Below are 17,410 nucleotides of genomic sequence, written 5' to 3'. Positions count from 1 at the left end.
ATAATTAAGAGACATTTTTGTTTCAGGTGCGATGTTCTAGGCACAGGGCTACACATTGGAATTACAAAGATCAACAGAGCACAATTCTACCTTCAAAGGCTTGTCTAATGGGGGAGACAGAAATGGTATAGAGATGATTAGAAAGCAGTAGGGTAAGGTCAAAGGTAGAATGTGTATAGAGTATTGTGGGGCAAGTGATGCCCCAGTCATATAGGCTTTCTTGGAGGAGGTAAGACATGAATGGAGTCTTTAAAGATGATTGAGAGTTGCCCAGGTGTGGTAGATTGTTACGTTAACGGTCTCCAATGAATCATGCATCCCGGTACCCATACCCTTTGTGTGATTCCCATCCACATTTATTCTGGGCTTGGCCATGTGACTTGTTTTGGTCAATGGGCCATCGGCTAATGGGATGCAAACAGAAGCGTAGTAAGTGTTTGTATGTTGAGACTTGCCTTCTTGGAATTCAGTTGCCGTGTGAGGAAGTTTGAGCTAGACATGTGGAGGACTGAGGTGTCTCAGTTTATATCAACCACCATTTGGGATCAGCTAGCCCCCAGTTGACTGCCACATGATCACAAAAGCATGTATAATCCTAACTGATGCCACATAGAACAGAAATAAACCATCCCAGATAAGCCTACTAAGGTGGTTCCAAAACATGAGCACAAGTTCTTCGGTATGACTTCATCAAGTGATGTCTGTATCCTCTCTTGAGTCTCAATGGAGACGTAACTGCTTCAGTCAATAGCATACGGCAGAAGTGATGCTAAAAGTGATGCTAAAAGACTTCTGAATTTATTTATTTATTCATGAAAGACACACAGAGAGAGAGAGAGAGAGAGAGGCAGAGGGAGAAGCAGGCTCCATGGAGGGAGCCTGATGTGCGACTCGATCCCAGGACTCCAGGATCACGCCCTCAGACGCTCAACTGCTGAGCCCCCCAGGCGTCCCAAGACTTCTGAATTTAGATCTTAAAAGGCCATATAGCTTTTATTTTGTTTGCTGGAAGACTCCCTCTTAGGGCCACTGTATAAAATGCCTGATATCCTGAGGCCATGCGGTAAGGAAGAATCACGGAATGGCATTCATTACATGTAGATAAAGAAGCCTCCAGATAATCACAGCACCAAAGCTGTTTGAATTATCTACCTAGCTGCTTAAATTTTCAATCTAGGCCCCAGATATTGTGGGACAGGGACTGATCTATCCACGGAATTCAGGAGTGTAACAAAATGGTGGTTGCTTTAAGCTATTGTTTTAGGTGGTTTGCTGTGTAACAATAGATATCTGATACATAAATTGGTATCTAGAAGTGTGGTGCTGTCTTAAAAACCCAAACATGTGGTGTTCGGAACAGGATGGTGGGTGAAGGCTTGAACGACAAGCAGCAAGAGTTGTAAGTGCCTGGAAAGGGAGCTAGAAACTGCTTGGACTAAGGGTAACCAGTGTTATGTAGTTCTGATGCCACTGGCAGAAGGAGTGCCTAATGAATTTGTGGGTTTGGCTTGAGAGATGTAGAGATGGGACGTTAAAAGTGCCATCTGGGTGCTTCCAGCTGGCATGTCAGGTGTTACAAGGGAGAGATGGGCTAAATAAGGATCTCTGTCCAGTTTGCTGGGTTGGAAAAAAAATCTAGTTCTCATTTCTGGTCTTTCCAGCAGGTAGCAGATTCCCCAAGTAAGAACTGGCCTAAAGGTAAAGATGAAATCAAGGGTATGATTGTAGAACCTTTGTTAAGATCCCCAAGAAGATTTAAGGTGGTGCCCAGTAGACCTTCTTAGTTAAACAAAAGGGTTTCTAAGACTATTAAAGCTGCTGTTTTTTTTTTAAAGCTGCTGTTTTATAGCTGAAGTAGAGTCTTCTTTCTTCTTCTTCTTCTTCTTCTTCTTCTTCTTCTTCTTCTTCTTCTTCTTCTTCTTCTTCTTCTTCTTCAAGATTTTATTTATTCATGAGAGACACACAGAGAGAGACAGAGAGAGAGAGAGAGAGAGAGAGAGGCAGAGACATAGGCGGAGGGAGAAGCAGGCTCCATGCAGGGAACCTGATGTGGGACTTGATCCTGGGACTCCAGGATCACACTCTAGGCCAAAGGCAGACGCTCAACTGCTGAGCCACCCAGGCATCCTTGAAGTAGAGTCTTCTTGAAATTAACTATGTACGTGGCTTTTGGAGCAAGAATTGAATCCAGTAGGGATCCCTGGGTGGCGCAGCGGTTTGGCGCCTGCCTCTGGCCCAGGGCGCGATCCTGGAGACCCGGGATCGAGTCCCGCGTCGGGCTCCCTGCATGGAGCCTGCTTCTCCCTCTGCCTGTGTCTCTGCCTCTCTGTCTCTCTCTGTGTGACTATCATGAATAAATAAATAAAATCTTTAAAAAAAAAAAAAAAAAAAAAGAATTGAATCCAGTAATACTCGTAGAAAAACTATGAAGTCTTGAAGAGTATTGTTTTGGAAAAGACTTTTAGTTTGGACTGAAAGAAACTGAAATAGTTAAAAAGTGAAAAGAGGCCTCTTGGCCCCCAATTTACCATGGGCAGTAAGCTGGCCATTATTCACAAGGGCCTTCTCTTATGGAAAAGAAAATCCTCTCAGAGTGCAGAGCCAAGGAGAGGGGCAGCCCGGATGGCTCATAGGTTTAGCACCACCTTGAGCCCAGGGCCTGATCCTGGAGGCCTGGGATGGAGTCCCACGTCGGGCTCCCTGCATGGAGCCTGCTTCTCCCTCTGCCTGTGTCTCTGCCTCTCTCTCTCTGTCTCTCATGAATAAATAAATAAAATATTTAAAAAAATAAGCCAAGGAGAATTGGACACTATTCATGTAACATCCTTGCCTCCCTGTGAACAAGGAGGGGTCCTGGTAACAGAACCTGGCTGGGTTTCAGAATTGCTTTGAATCAGTGATCTCCCCGTACCTCTTATTCTCTCCCTTTTAATGTGAGTATCTATTGCAGATCTCCTGTGCCTGCTTCACAACTGTATGCTGGGCACATGTGGAAGGCAGACATTGTGTCTTGTTAGTTCATAGGTTTTTGGATCAAAAGGAGCTACACCTGAGGAGTTGTACCCCAGGACAACTTGCTGCACCTTGTGAGATCATGGACTTTGGGCCTGGTGTATGATTGGATAGTTACTATTTTGGATGTTTTGGGAAGGATGGATATATTTCATATGTGGAAGGCTGTGCATTGGTAGGGGTAGAGGGCAGACTGGTAGATTGCTATGTTAATCCCCCCACCCCACCCAGAGTCACACCTCTTCCACATTGATTCTGGGCTCAGCTGTATAACATGCTTTTGTCAATGGGACCTCGGTAAATCTGCCACAGGCAGAGACTTCATAAGTGCTTGCCCACTAGTGCTTGCTTCTTGGAACCCAGTTGCCATGTGAGGTGTCCAGGCTAGCCATGGGGAGAGACCAGAACTGGATACTCCAGCTGGCAACCTCACCCATTGGCTAGACACTATGCGGGCCCCTCTTGGAGCATCTAGCCCCAGTGTACCTGTCAGCTGCTCACAGTGCTTGGGTGAGCCCAGCCAACTAAGTTTGGAGCACATCTATCTGTGCACTATTCCAGCTGATCCCTAACCAAACCGCTGATTCACAGAATTACTAGTCTGAGTGGTTTGATACAGAGCAATAGATAGCAAACCAGATGAAGAGAAACAAAGGCATTAAAACAAAGGAGATGGTATGAACACAGACACAAAGCAAAGCAAAGTGAGTGTGGGAAAATGCAGGCAGTTTGGGGTTGTCTGAGGTGGTGAATGTTGAGAGGGGACAGTGGAAAAATGGGGAAGAGCTAGCCAAGAAAGCCCTTGTCTGTTTGGATGTGGGTGATGGGGAGTCATCAGTGATCTACAGGAAGGATGTGAATGGCCAGATAGATGCATTCTTTTTTTTTTTTTTTAAGATTTTATTTATTTATTCATGAGAGACACAGAGAGAGAGAGAGAAAGGCAGAGACACAGGCAGAGGGAGAAGCAGGCTCCATGCAGGGAGCCCGATGCAGACCCATCCTGGGACTCCAGGATCATGCCCTAGGTTGAAGGCAGGCGCTAAACTGCTGAGCCACCCAGAGATCTCCAATAGATGCATTCTTTAGAAAGATTACCCTAGGGGCAGAATAGGAGATGAAAAGAGGGCCATATAGACCCTCTCCTGCCCAGGTGGTTTTTTATTCATGTACTATGTTGAGAGTGGAGCTAGAGAGGTAGAGGGCAACTTCTGGGGAAGCAAGGTGGTTTGATAGACACTGCCTTGAGGTCAGGGTCATGTCTGTCTTGTTTATTGCTGTATCTCTGGGGCCTCCAGGTTCCAGCACAAAGATACTTCTCAGTATATATGTATATATGTATGTATGTATGTATGTATGTATGTATGTATTTATATTTTGAATTGACATGTAGGTTACATACATATTTTTAAAGGTTTTATTTAAATTCTGGTTAGTATACAGTGTAATACAGTTTCAGGTGTACAATATAGTGTTGCAACAGTTACATAAATTATGAAACACCCACTATGGTAAGTATATTTACCCTCTGTCACCATTCAAAGGTGTAACAATATTGTTGACTATTTTCCCTATGCTGTACTTTTCATTCTTGTGACTTACTTATTTTATAATTGGAAATTTGTACCTCTTAATTCCCTTTACCTGTTTTGCCCATTCCCTCATCCCCCTCTCCTCTGGCAACGACTACTTGGTTCTCTGTATTTATGTCTGTTTGTTTGCATTTTTTTTGTTTGTTTTTTAGATTCCACATATAAATGAAATCATAGGGTGTTTATCTTTCTCTGTCTGACTTATTTCACTTAGCATAATACCATCCATATTTCATTCTTTTTTTGTGGCTAATAGTCCATTGTGTATATATATACTACATCTTTACCCAACCATCTATCAATAAACACATAGGTTGCTTCCGTATTCTGGCTATTATAAAGCTACAGTAAACATAGGTGTGCATATATCTTTTCAAGTTAGTGTTTTGTTTACTTTGGGTAAATACCCGGAAGTGGAATGGCTGGATCATATAGTAGTTCTGTTTTTAATTTATTAAGGAACCACTATACTATTTTCCATAGTGGCTGCACCAATTTATATTCCCTCCCACAGTGTACTAGGGTTCCCTTTTCTCCATATGTTTGCCAACGTTGGTTATTTCTTGTCTTTTTGATACAAGCTATTCTGACTGATGTGGGGTGACATCGTGATTGTGACTTCATTGTGATTAGTGATGATGAACATCTTTTTCTTTTCTTTTTAAAGACTTTATTTATTCATGAGAGACACAGAGAGAGAGAGAGAGAAAGAGAGAGAGAGAGAATGAGAGAGAGAGAGAAAGAGACACCGGCAGAGGGAGAAGCAGGCTTCATGCAGGGAGCCTGACGTGGGACTCAATCCCAGGTCTCCAGGATCATGCCCTGGACTGAAGGCAACACTAAATTGCTGAGCCACCCAGGCTGCTCTGAACATCTTTTTCATGTGTCTGTTGGACATGCCATGTCTTTGTTGAGAAATGAAGAACCTGTCTATTCAGGTTGTCTGTCCATTTTTTAGTAACATTGATTGTTTTGGGAGATGAGTTGTATGAATTCTTTTTATATTTTGGATATTAACTTCTTATCAGATATGTCATTTGCTGATATCTTCCCCCATTCACTAGGTCATCTTTTCATTTTGTTGATGGTTTTCTTAACTGTGCAAAAGCTTTTTAGTTTGATGTAGGCCCAATTGTTTATTTTTTCTTTTATTGCCATTGCCTGAGGAAACAGATTCAAAAAAATATTGTTAGGACTGATGTATAAGAGGTTACTACCTATGTTTTCTTTTAGGATTTTTATGGCTTCAGGTCTTACATTTGGGTCCATAATCCATTTTGAGTTTATTTTTATATATGGTTTGAAAAAATGGTCCAGTTTTGTTCTTTTGCATGTAGCTATCTAGTTTTTCCAACATCACTTACAGAAGACTGTCTTTTATCCATTGTATGTTCTTGCCTCCTTTGTCAAAGATTAATTGACAGTAAGTATGGTATTATTTCTGTGATGTCTATTCTGTTCCATTGATTTGTGTATCTATTTTTTTGTGCCAATACTGTACTGTTTTTGGTTTCTATAGGTTTGTAGTAGAGTCTGAAATCTGAGATTGTGATATCTCCAGCTTTGTTCTTTTTCTCAATATTGCTTTGGCTATTTAAGGTCTTTTGTGATTCTAAACAAATTTTAGGATTTTTTTATTCTTGTTCTTTGAGAAATACTACTTGTATTTTGATAGGTATTGCACTGTGTGTCATCCTTGTGTAGGGGCCATGCTAATTTCTGTATTGTTTCAATTTTAGTATATGTGCTGCCACAGTGAGCATTGACCTATTCCTAGGTCAGATTGCATTGAATCTGTAGATTGCTTTGGGTAATGTGAACATTTTACCGATATCAATTCTTTCAGTTCATGAACATGGTATATCTTTCTATTTATTAGAGTCATCTTCAGTTTTTTTCATCAACATCCTATAGTTTTCAGAGTACAATTCTTTTACCTTCTCAGTTAAATTTGGTCCTAGGTATTTTATTATTTGTGATGCAATTATAAGTGGGATTGTTTTCTTAATTTCTCTTTGTGCTAGTTCATTATTGATGTGTAAAACACAACAGATTTCTGTATATTAGTTTTGTATCCAGAAACTTTGCTGAATTTATTGGTTCTAACAGATTGTGTGTGTGTGTGTGTGTGTGTGTGTGTGTGTGTGTATGTGTGTGTATGGTGTCTTCAGGGTTTTCTGTATATATAATATCATGTCATTTGCAAATAGTGGCAGTTTTATTTCTTCCTTATCAATTGGGATGTGTTTTATTTCTTTTTCTTATCTGATTGCTATGGGTAGGACTTCCAGTACTGTGTTGAATACAAGTGGTGAAAGTGGACATCATTGTCTTGTTCTTGATCTTGGGGAAAACACTTTCAGCTTTTTACATTAAGTTGATGTTAGCTGTGACTTTGTCATATGTGGCCTTTATTATGTTGAGGTCTGTTCCCCTATACCCACTTTGTTGAGAGTTTTTATCATGAATGGATGCTGAATTTTTTCAAATGCTTTTTCTGTATCTATTGAGATGACCAAATGATTTTTATCCTTCATTTTGTTAATATGGAGTATCGTGTTGACTGATTTGTGGTTATTGAACCACCCTTGCATCCCTGGAATGAATTTCATTTCATTGTGGTGAATCATCCTTTTAATGTATTGTTGAATGCAGTTTGCTAATCTTTTGTTAAGGAATTTTGTATCTGTGTTCATCCAGAATATGGACCAGTTCTTTTTTCTTTTTTTCTTATATAGGCTTCCACACCCAGCATGGAGCCCAGTATGGGGCTTGAACTCACAACGCTGAGATCAAGACCTGAGCTGAAATCAAGAGTTGGATGCTTAATCTACTGAGCCACCCATGCATCCCTTCCTTCTTCCCTCCCTCCTTCCCTTCTTTAATGTCTTTGGTTTAAGGTAATGCTGGGATCAAAGAACAAATTTGGAATTTCTCTTTCTTCCTGATTTAATCTTGGAAGATTGTATGTTTCTAGGTATTTATCTGTTTCCTCTAAGTTTCCAATTTGTTGGTGTATAACTTTTCATAGTAGTTTCTTTTTTAAGAAAAAGATTTTATTTATTTATTTGAGAGAGAGAGAGAGAGAGAGAGAGAGAGCAAGCATGAGCTGGAGGGAGAGGGAAAGAGAATCTAAAGTAGACTTCGTGTGGAGCCAGAGCCCATTGTGGGGCTTGATTTTACGACTGTGAGATAATGACCCGAGCTGAAACCAAGGGTTGGCTGCTTAACTGACTAAGCCATCCAGATGCCTTTCATAGTAGTTTCTTGGAATCCTTTGTATTTCTATGTTATTCTTTGTAATTTGTCTTTCATTTCTGATTTTGTTTATTTGAGTTCTCTTTTTTTATCAGTTGGATTAAAGGTTAATCAATTTTGTTTATCTTTTCAGAAAACCAGCTCTTAGTTTCATTGATCTTTTCCAGTTTTTTTTTTTTTTATCTGTATTTCATTTATTTCCACTCTGATCTTTATAATTCCCTTTGTTCTACAAATCTTAGACTTTGTTGTTTCTTTTCTGGTTCCTTTAGATGTAAGGTTAGATTACTTATGAGATTTTTCTTATTTCTTGAGGTAGGCCTATATCACTGTAAAATTCCTTCTTTGAACTGCTTTTGTTGTGTCCCAAAGATTTTGAACTATTGTGTTTCTGTTTTCATTTGCCTCCAGGTATTTTTTGATTTCCTTTTTGATTTCTTCATTGACTCACTGGTTGTTAGTAGCATGTTGTTTAGCCTCCACATGTTTGTGTTTTTAGCAATTTTTTTCTTGTAACTGACTTCTGTTTTCATACTATTGTGGTTGGAAAAGATGTTTGATATGTTTTTATTCTTAAATTTATTGACACTTATTTTGCAGCCTACCCTGTGGTCTGTCATGGAAAATGTCCCATGTGCATTTGAATGGAATGTGTATTATGCTATTTTTAAGTGGAATGTTCTGTGTATATTTTGTATATATTTTATTAAATATGTCTGGTTTAATGTGTCATTCAAAGTCACTGTTTCCTTATTGTTTTCTGTCTGGATGATCTATCCAGTGATGTAAGTGGGGTGATAAAGTCTCCTACTATTATTATATTATTGTCAATTTCTCCTTTTATGTCTGTTAATATTTGCTTTGTATATTTGGGTGCTCCTATGTTGAGTACATAAATATTTACAATTGTTATATCTTCTTGGATTGATCCATTTATCACAATGTCATGCCTTTCTTTGACTTCTGTTAGTTTTTTAAAATTTTATTTATTTATTTGTGAAAGACACACAGAGAGAGGCAGAGATTTAAGCACAGGAAGAAGCAGGCTCTCTGTGGGAAGCCCAATGCAGGACTTGATTCCAGGACCCCGAGATCACAACCTGAGCCAAAGGCAGACACTTAACCACTGAGGCACCCGGGTACCCCAATTGGTTTTGTTTCAAGGTTGATTTTGTCTGATATAAGTATTGGTACCCCAGCTTTTTTTCACTTTCATTTGCATGGAATATATTTTTTCATCCCTTCACTTTCAGTCTGCATGTGTCTTTAGGTCTGAAGTGAGTCTCTTGTGGACAGCATATAGATTAGTCTTATTTTTTAATCCAATCAGTCACCCTAGGTCTTTTGATTAGAACATTTAGTCCATTTATATTTAAAGTAATTATTTATTTTTTTAAGATTTTATTTATTCATGAGAGACGAGAGAGACACAGAGAGAGAGGCAGAGACACAGACAGAGGAGAAGTAGGCTCTATGCAGGAAGCCCAATGTGGGACTCGATCCCGGGACTCCAGGATCATGCTCTGGGCTGAAGGCAGGCACCAAGCTGCTGAGCCACCCAGGGATCCCCATATATTTAAAGTAATTCTTGATAGGTATGTACTTATTGCCATTTTGTTAATTGTTTTCTGGTTATTTTTGTAATTCTTTGTACCACTTCCCTCTCCTGCCCGCTTCCCTTTGATTTGATGAATTTCTTTAGTGCTATGCTTGGATTTCTTTCTCTTATTTTTTGTGTATCTATTATACATTTTTGGTTTATGATTACTATGAGGTTCACATATAATATCCTATGTATATAAGTCTATTTTAAGTTAATATCACTTAAGTTTAAACACATTCTCAACGCACTACATTTTTACTATCTTTATCAATGTATATGCCATCATATTTTACATCTTTTTATGTATTGTTTAATTATTATAGATATGATTGATTTTACTACTTTTGTCTTTTAACTTCTATACTAGCTTTATAGGAGATTGATCTACTGCCTTTACTATATGCTTGCTTTTATCAGTGAAATTTTTTCCCTTTTATTTATTTATTATTTATTTTTTATTTTTTTCCTTTTAGTTATGATCTTTTTTTTTTTTCTCTTAAAGAAGTCCCTTTAATGTTTCTTTTAAGGGTGGTTTAGTGGGATGAACTTTTAAAATTTTTGTCTGGGAAACTCTCTCTCCTCCAATTCTGAATAAAAACTTTTCCAGGTAGAACATTCTTGGTTGTGGGTTTTCTTCCTCTCATCACTTTGAATATATCTTGCCACTCTCTTTTGGCCTGCAAAATTTCTGCTGAAAAATCAGCCAATAACTTTATGGGGTTTCTTTTATATGTAATTAGTTGCTTTTCTCTTGCTGATTTTAATATTCTTTATGTTAAAATTTTGACATTTTAATTAAGAGTTACCTAAATATTGTAGGTGCTGCCTATGAGGCAAAAAGGAGAGTGTTCCAAGGAGTGTTTGGGAGAAAGCAGTGGTGGTTTTTCTGGAAAGAAGAAGGAAGGTACTCTCAATGGAGGGTGTCTCAGAAGCAAATGCATAAAGGAGGGAAGTGTTTCTGAGGAACTGCATATTCTGAAGTTCTATGTGGCTTGGAGTGGGAGGAGGAGAGGGGTAGTACCTGAGATATGGTTTGGGAGGGAGAAGAAGCCAGAACACAAGAGACTGGATTTATAAGGCTGAAGATTTTAGATTTTATCCAGTAAGCAGTGGGAAACTGTGGAAGGCTCTAAAGTAGGGAAGAAGTGTGATGAGACTTGCATTTTGGAGAGATGAATGGAGACCAGGGCAACAGTGTAGGATTGGAAGTGTGCACAGAAATGGGTGTAGAGCAACTAGGAACATAGGAGTTCAGTTGAGGGGGCTGAGGGTTTGAAATAGGGCAGGAGCAGAGGAAATAGAGGAGATAGGACAGGTGAGGGAGACCCATGTTGGAGAATTAATAATATATAGGCACTTTCTATGGTGAGGGTTGCAAGAACTCCCAGATTTTTGGTGTGGCTTTTCTGAAGGATGAGAAAAGACAAGACAACTTTGAGGTGGAAGATCATGAACTTAGTATTGGCCATGGTGAGCTGAGGTACCTGTGGGACATACATATGGAGAGGTCCAGTTTGGGGCTGAGGAGTGAGGTCTGAGTGGAAGGTAGATATCTGGCAGGTGTTGGCAAATAGGGAGCATTGTAGGCTTAAAAGAAAACAGAGCCTAAGACAAGATCTTAAGGAGCACAATATTTAAGGAATAGCAGCAAAGGAGTATGAGAAGGAGTGCCAGTAGAGGGACACATCATCGAAATGGGCATGTTTCAGTGAGAAAATGCTCAGGATGTCAAGTCAAGACTAAATCATATCTATTAGAATTAGCAGTAAGGAGGTCACCTGGTGAGGATAGTTCCAGAAACAGGTAGGAGCTGAAGTCTGAGGTCGTTGTTTAAAAAATATAGGTCTTGTTGTTATTTAGGTATGGCAAGGCCAACAGATCAGGAGACGACTGCCATTGAAAAGGTAGTTATATTCATAGATCCTAAGAGGAGGGACACATGATCCATAGGAGGCCATTCAGGGAAGCACTGGGCTTGGTCAGGAGGCATAAGAAGGAGAGGGAGTTCTGTAGGCAAGAATGGGTGAGACAGGATAAGCAGGTTTAGGATTGGCTAGTTTGAATAATTTCAGTGGGTTCCGGGAGTGACTCTCATTAGCTGATACCTGACCCTGTGATGATGAGGGCAGGTGGCTAGTAGCCTGGAGAGAGAGAACCAGATAAAGGAGATGATTGATGATGTGGGTTCCGTCCAATCAGATTGGTTAGCTAAAAATTGGATTGGTAAATTAGATGGATTAAATTAGATTGGCTGGTTTGCAGTTGAAAGGTGCACTTCTGGGTGAATGGTGTATAAATCTGTAGGAATCAGTTAACACTGGGGTGGGTAGTCACCCCAGATGTTAAAGCATCAGAATACAGAACATAAAATACTTGATTCATATAGTTTTGGGTTGGGCAATGAGTGAGAAGAGATTGAAGATGTAAAGCAGAGAAACTTTGTGAGAGTGGTATAACTGCTGGTGGCTCCCTCTTCTCTCAAGAGTGATTGGAGTTGGAGAGGTGAGTTGCTAGTTTCTAAAGAATAGGGCTGGGGTCTTCCCTGAAGGGCAAGTCCTGTCTGCTGGTAAGATCTTGCTCATGCCTGTCTCCTGTGCAGCAGCCCCTGGCAGAAATGCTTGAAAGCACAGGCTGTGGGGCCGCTTGGGCTTTTGGACTCAGGGTTTTCGCTTGGCTAAGTTCAGTGCTTCTCAGTCTGTACAAAGTCAGGGGAGCGCCAGAAAGGGCTGCCTGAGAGGTGAGAATAGCCCCCCTGAGTCCTGACTCAGTCTGTCCGCTAAAGGGAAAACGAATTAGCAGTTTTTTGGCAGGTATAGCTGTGCCTAGGGATAAACAAGACTCATCCTTGTGGAATGTGAGCAGAGTTAGCATATTTTAATTTTATTTTATTGGCTTTTGGAAAAGAAAAAAGGGAGAGGCAGAGATCCCACAGCTGTCTGAAGCCACCTCTATCTCAACTTTCCAAAGTCAAGACCCATCTTCTTGGGCAAAGCTGCTTTGTAAGCAAGCTCCTGTCTCCTGATTAACAAGTTCATAATCTCCCTAACTTCGTCTGAAGAGGCTGACAATTACCCAACACTCTGCCAGCTGGCTTCAGCCAATAGAGCTGCATGTAAATACAGCGGCCTGTAGCTACTCTGGGTCAGGCTACTGCAAAGTGAAGAGAAATTCAACACTTAGATGGGAAAAGGAAAAAAACGGAAACATTTTCTTTATGTTGGAGGCATTTCTGCTGCTCATTGGCAGGAAGGAAAGGCAGAGAATGTTGATGGGATTCTTTTTTTTCCAAAGTGCGGTGTGTAGGAAAGCATGTATATCCACTTATCTGGCTGAGACTCAGGCAGATGTCATCCATTCAGCCTTCCAGGAGCTACTGGAGGAATGGGTGGACCTGGGGATGGGGGTGATTCCAAGCACGAAATTGTTCTCGGCCCAAATCCTAGGCATCATCCTTTCCTGCTTTCATCCGCGTATCCAGTCACTCATCCAAACTGGAATTCTAACCTGCAAGATGCTCCTGGGAGCCAGCTCTTTCTCTTCATCCTGACCTACACAGTGCTAGCCCTAATACTCATCTTCTCTTGCTTGAACTATTGTAGTAGCCTGCTAGCTGGATCCTGCCTCCAGTCTCTTACTCTCCATTGCTACCAGAGCAATTCTTTTCTCAAGCCATGCTTGTTTGTTTGTCTTTTAATGTATACACTTAAAAATTTTTGTAATGTTTTTTTAAATACAGTGATGCTATTGCATATGTTTTTTAAATACAGTGATACTATTTTGTAATACGTGTGTGGTTTTTTTTTTTTAGAGATTTTATTTATGTATATTGGAGAGAGAAAGAGAGGCAGAGAGAAAAGCAGGCTCCATGCTGGGAGCCTGATGTGGGACTCGATCCCGGGACTCCAGGATCACACCCTGGGCCAAAGGCAGGTGCCAAACCACTGAGCCACCCAAGGATCCCCTATGTGTGTGTTTTTATTTTTTTTTATTTATTATTTTTTTTATTTATTATTTTTTTATGTGTGTGTTTTTAAATACAGCGATACTAAACAACATGGAGTAAAAACTAAATCTTCACTAACTTGTGTCCTCTGGCCATCACTACAGTTAGCCATGAATATAATGATATTAGCAAATCTGTTCTTGGTGGGGAGGTATGGAACACACAGAAATGTAATTTTTTTTTAAGATTTTATTTATTCATGAGAGACACAGAGAGAGAGAGAGGCAGAGACATAGACAGACGTAGAAGCAGGCTCCATGCAGATAGCCTGATGTGGGACTTGATCCCGGGTCTCCAGGATCAGGCCCTGGGGTGAAGGCGGCACTAAACCACTGAGCCACCAGGGCTGCCCCAGAAATGTAATTTGTGATAGATTTGTTGTATGCCTTACATTTTTTTTAACTGAACAATGTCTATTGTGGATTTTTCTGCATCAGGATATATAAAGTTGACTTATTTTTTATCAGCTCTGTGATATTCCATTTATGATCATATTACAGTATATTTAACCATCATATTGGTGGCTATTAGGTGATCTACAAACTGTACTATTACAAGCAATAGTTTAAATATTATTACTAAATGGTTAATTCAAATTAAATTATTGCATGTTTTCTCCCTTTGCAAATGATGTACAGGCTTACATCATCAGTCCAGACTCTTCCCTGGGCTCTGACCCATGGATCAACTATTATTTTTTTTAAAGATTTATTTATTTATTTTAGAGAGTGGGAGAGGGGCAGAGGGTGAAGAAGAGAGAAACCCAAGTAGGCTCTGCACTGAGCATAGAGCCTGACATGGGGCTTGATCTCAAGACCCTGAGATCATGACCTGAGCTGAAACCAAGAGTCAGATGCTTAACTGACTGCGCCACCAGGCACCCCTTGATTAATTGTATGTCCACATGAATGTCTTCACTATGTCTTGTCCACTGCATAAAGGTGAACCCCATCTTCACAATTGCCTGAGCCCAAAACCCTGAAGTGACCCACAGTTACTTCATTTCCCTCCCAGCCCACTCATCTGGCCCATCCATGTGCTATGTCCCATGTCCCCTTTTTTTGCCCATTTCTCTCCAAGCTTTTGTATCTTTAGTAAGCCTTTTAACTTTACTATAGCTGCAGCCCTTCCACAGAAATATTTCACTGCCATCACTCAAAGCTTACATCACCTTTCACCTGGATGAATACAGTCATGATAAGAGTAAATGGCTTATAAAGTACTTGCTATGTGCCAGGCACCATTCAGTGTATTATAAACCCTAGTTCATTTTAATACTAAAAATCACCCTCAGGGTATGTGTACTACTACCATTAATATTTTACTTGCTTTCAAAAGATTTATTTACCTATTTATTTCATTCCAATGTAATTAACATACAGTGTTACATTAATTGTAGGTGTACAATGTAATGATTCAGCAATTCTTTACATTTCTCAATGCTCATCAAGATAAGTGTGCTCTTAATCCCCTTTATCTATTTCACCCATCCCCCATCCACCTCCCTTCTGGTGACCACCAGTTTGTTCCCTATATTTAAGAGTCTTTTTTCAATTGTGTCTTTTTTAATTCATTTGTTTGTTTTGTTTCTTAAATTTCACTTTTGGAAATCAAATGCTATTTGTCTTTCTCATGTACATCATTCAACATTATACCCTCCAGGTCCAAATATGTTGTTGGAAATGGCAAGATTTCATTCTTTTTTATGGCTGAGTAATATTCTGTTCTGTATATATACCACCTCTTTATCTATTTATCTATAGATGGACACTTGAGTTGCTTCCATATCTTTTTTTTAAAGATTTTTAAAATTTATTCATGAGACACACACACACACACACACACACACACACAGAGAGACAGAGACAGAGACAGAGACAGAGAGAGGCAGAGACACAGGCAGAGGGAGAAGCAGGCTCCATACAGGGAGCCTGATGTGGGACTTGATCCTGGGACTCCAGGATCACACCCTGGGCCGAAGGCAGGTGCTAAACCGCTGAGCCACACAGGAATCCCCAGAGTTGCTTCCATATCTTGAGTATTGTAAATTATGCTGCAGTAAACATAGGAGGGCATATATCTTTTTGAATTAGTATTTTCCTTTTCTTTGGATTAATACCCAATTGTTGAATTACTGGATCATAGGGTAGATCTATTTTTAATTTTTTGAGGAAGCTACATACTGTTTTCCACAATGGCTGCACCAATTTGCCTTCCTACCCATCTGGATGAGAGCACGAGGGTTCCTTTTTCTCCATGTCCCCACCAACTCTTGTTATTTCTTGTGTTTTTGACAGGATATGTGTACTATTATCTCCATTTTATAAAAGAGGATACTGAAGTGCAGAGAAGCTCATTAACTGGTAAGAGGCTGAGCTGTTCAACACTATTCTTTCAACTAAATGATCCCTTGTATCCCTTGCAGAACATCCTCCAAATCAATATTCTTTTAAAACGTGGAGCAAGTCATGTCTTGCACCTCTTTAAAACCCTTCAGTGGCTCCGTGTTTGCTTCTTTCTCTTAGAATAATATCCAAATTCCTATAAGGGATTCCACACAGAGAGTCCATGTCTCTGTCTTACCTAGTGTCATCTTTCTCACCAGCATCACATTTGACAGTCTCTCTTTTGGTTCTGGGGCATTTCCACTTGTCCCACCTCAGGGCCCTTGAATTTACTCTTTGTCTAGACAAGTGGGTCTCTCCTGGGGCTATTCCCTCTGCTTCTTCTCCCCTTCTCTCTCTCTAGAAACATTTGGCCACATCTAGAGACACTTTTGGTTGTCACAACTGGGGCAGGGGGAAGAGGTACTGGTATCTGGTGGGTAGAGAGGCCGGGGATGCTGCTAAACATCCTGCAATATATAGGAGCATCTCTGCAACAAGGAGTTATCTGACCCCAAATGTCAACAACTGATAAAACCTGTATCTTCACATGCTTCATTCACTTTCATCTGTAGATGTTGGCCTCCCTAGAAATGTCTTCCTGATTTTCCTATTTAAAAGAGAGCTAGGGACGCCTGGGTGGCTCAGCAGTTGAGCGTCTGCCTTTGGCTCAGGGCATGATCCTGGAGACTCGGGATCGAGTCCCACGTCGGGCTCCCTACATGGAGCCTGCTTTTCCCTCTGCCTGTGTCTCTGTCTCTCTCTCTGTGTGTGTCTCTCATGAATAAATAAATAAAATCTTAAAAAATAAATAAATAAAAGAGAGCTAGCCTCATGCCCCACCTAAATTATCTCTGGTCAGTTTCCTAATTATTAGTACTTACACTTTATTTTGTTTTTCTGGCTTCCTGGGTTCAACGCTTTAGGCCACTGTTTCTAGTCTTCATCTTTTTGGAAAACACCTTAGTGAGATATTCTAAGTTTTTAAATGTGGGTCATGTATGGTCTTTAGAATTTGTTGTATTTTGGTGCTGCTGTCACTGCAGTCTAGTTTTACATCATACTTTTTAACCTATTTGTGTTATGTATATAGGTACTAGTGTTTGAGAAGCACATTTATTGAATTGGGAAGACCTTGCCAATCAATGTTGAGTGAATTAAATGTTTTCAAAATGCAATACAGATCTGTGCTGTTTAATACAGTAGAGTAGCATGTAGCTATTTGAGTAAATTTAGATTAAAACCAATTAAAATTAAGTAGAAGTAGAAATTCAGTTCCTCACTTAGTTCCTTGCATTTCAAGTTCTCGATAGCAAATTGTGGCTCATGGCTACCATATTGGGCCATGAAAATATAAAACATTTCCATCATTGCAAGGAATGTCTGTTGGACTGTGTTGTTCCAGAATTTGGTCCCATTTTAAGATAAAGTATGTATACCACACATAAGTTCATAGAGATATAGATATAAATTTTATGGGTTTCCTGTTGTAATATTTTTTTTAAACTTTGTTTTCTTTTTATACAGTGTGCCTTTATTAACTAGATAGGATATACTA

General features: G+C 39.9%; 1 long non-coding RNA gene and 1 other non-coding gene across 22 annotated transcripts in view; one reads left to right on the top strand and one right to left on the bottom strand.

Moving 5' to 3' along the window:
• LOC111095807 overlaps nt 1-17,410 on the top strand; it is a 167,399-nt gene that overhangs the window by 42,129 nt on the left and 107,860 nt on the right. For 19 of the 21 annotated variants that reach the window (XR_005359174.1, XR_005359173.1, XR_005359161.1 and 16 more), the window contains one exon: nt 15,766-15,831. The exons of the other annotated variants lie outside the window; for them this stretch is intronic. This is a non-coding gene — a long non-coding RNA (uncharacterized LOC111095807). The remainder of the gene's footprint in view (nt 1-15,765; nt 15,832-17,410) is intronic. 21 annotated transcript variants of the gene reach the window in all.
• Nucleotides 6,264-6,367, bottom strand: LOC119872045. Its single transcript, XR_005360249.1, has one exon. It is a non-coding gene; the product is annotated as a U6 spliceosomal RNA (small nuclear RNA).

The sequence above is a fragment of the Canis lupus genome, chromosome 5, assembly GCF_011100685.1.
Source record: "Canis lupus familiaris isolate Mischka breed German Shepherd chromosome 5, alternate assembly UU_Cfam_GSD_1.0, whole genome shotgun sequence".
NCBI classification, from domain to species: domain Eukaryota; kingdom Metazoa; phylum Chordata; class Mammalia; order Carnivora; family Canidae; genus Canis; species Canis lupus.
The sequence above is the reverse complement of the archived record's forward strand: the minus strand, read 5'-3'. Positions and strand labels throughout refer to the sequence as shown.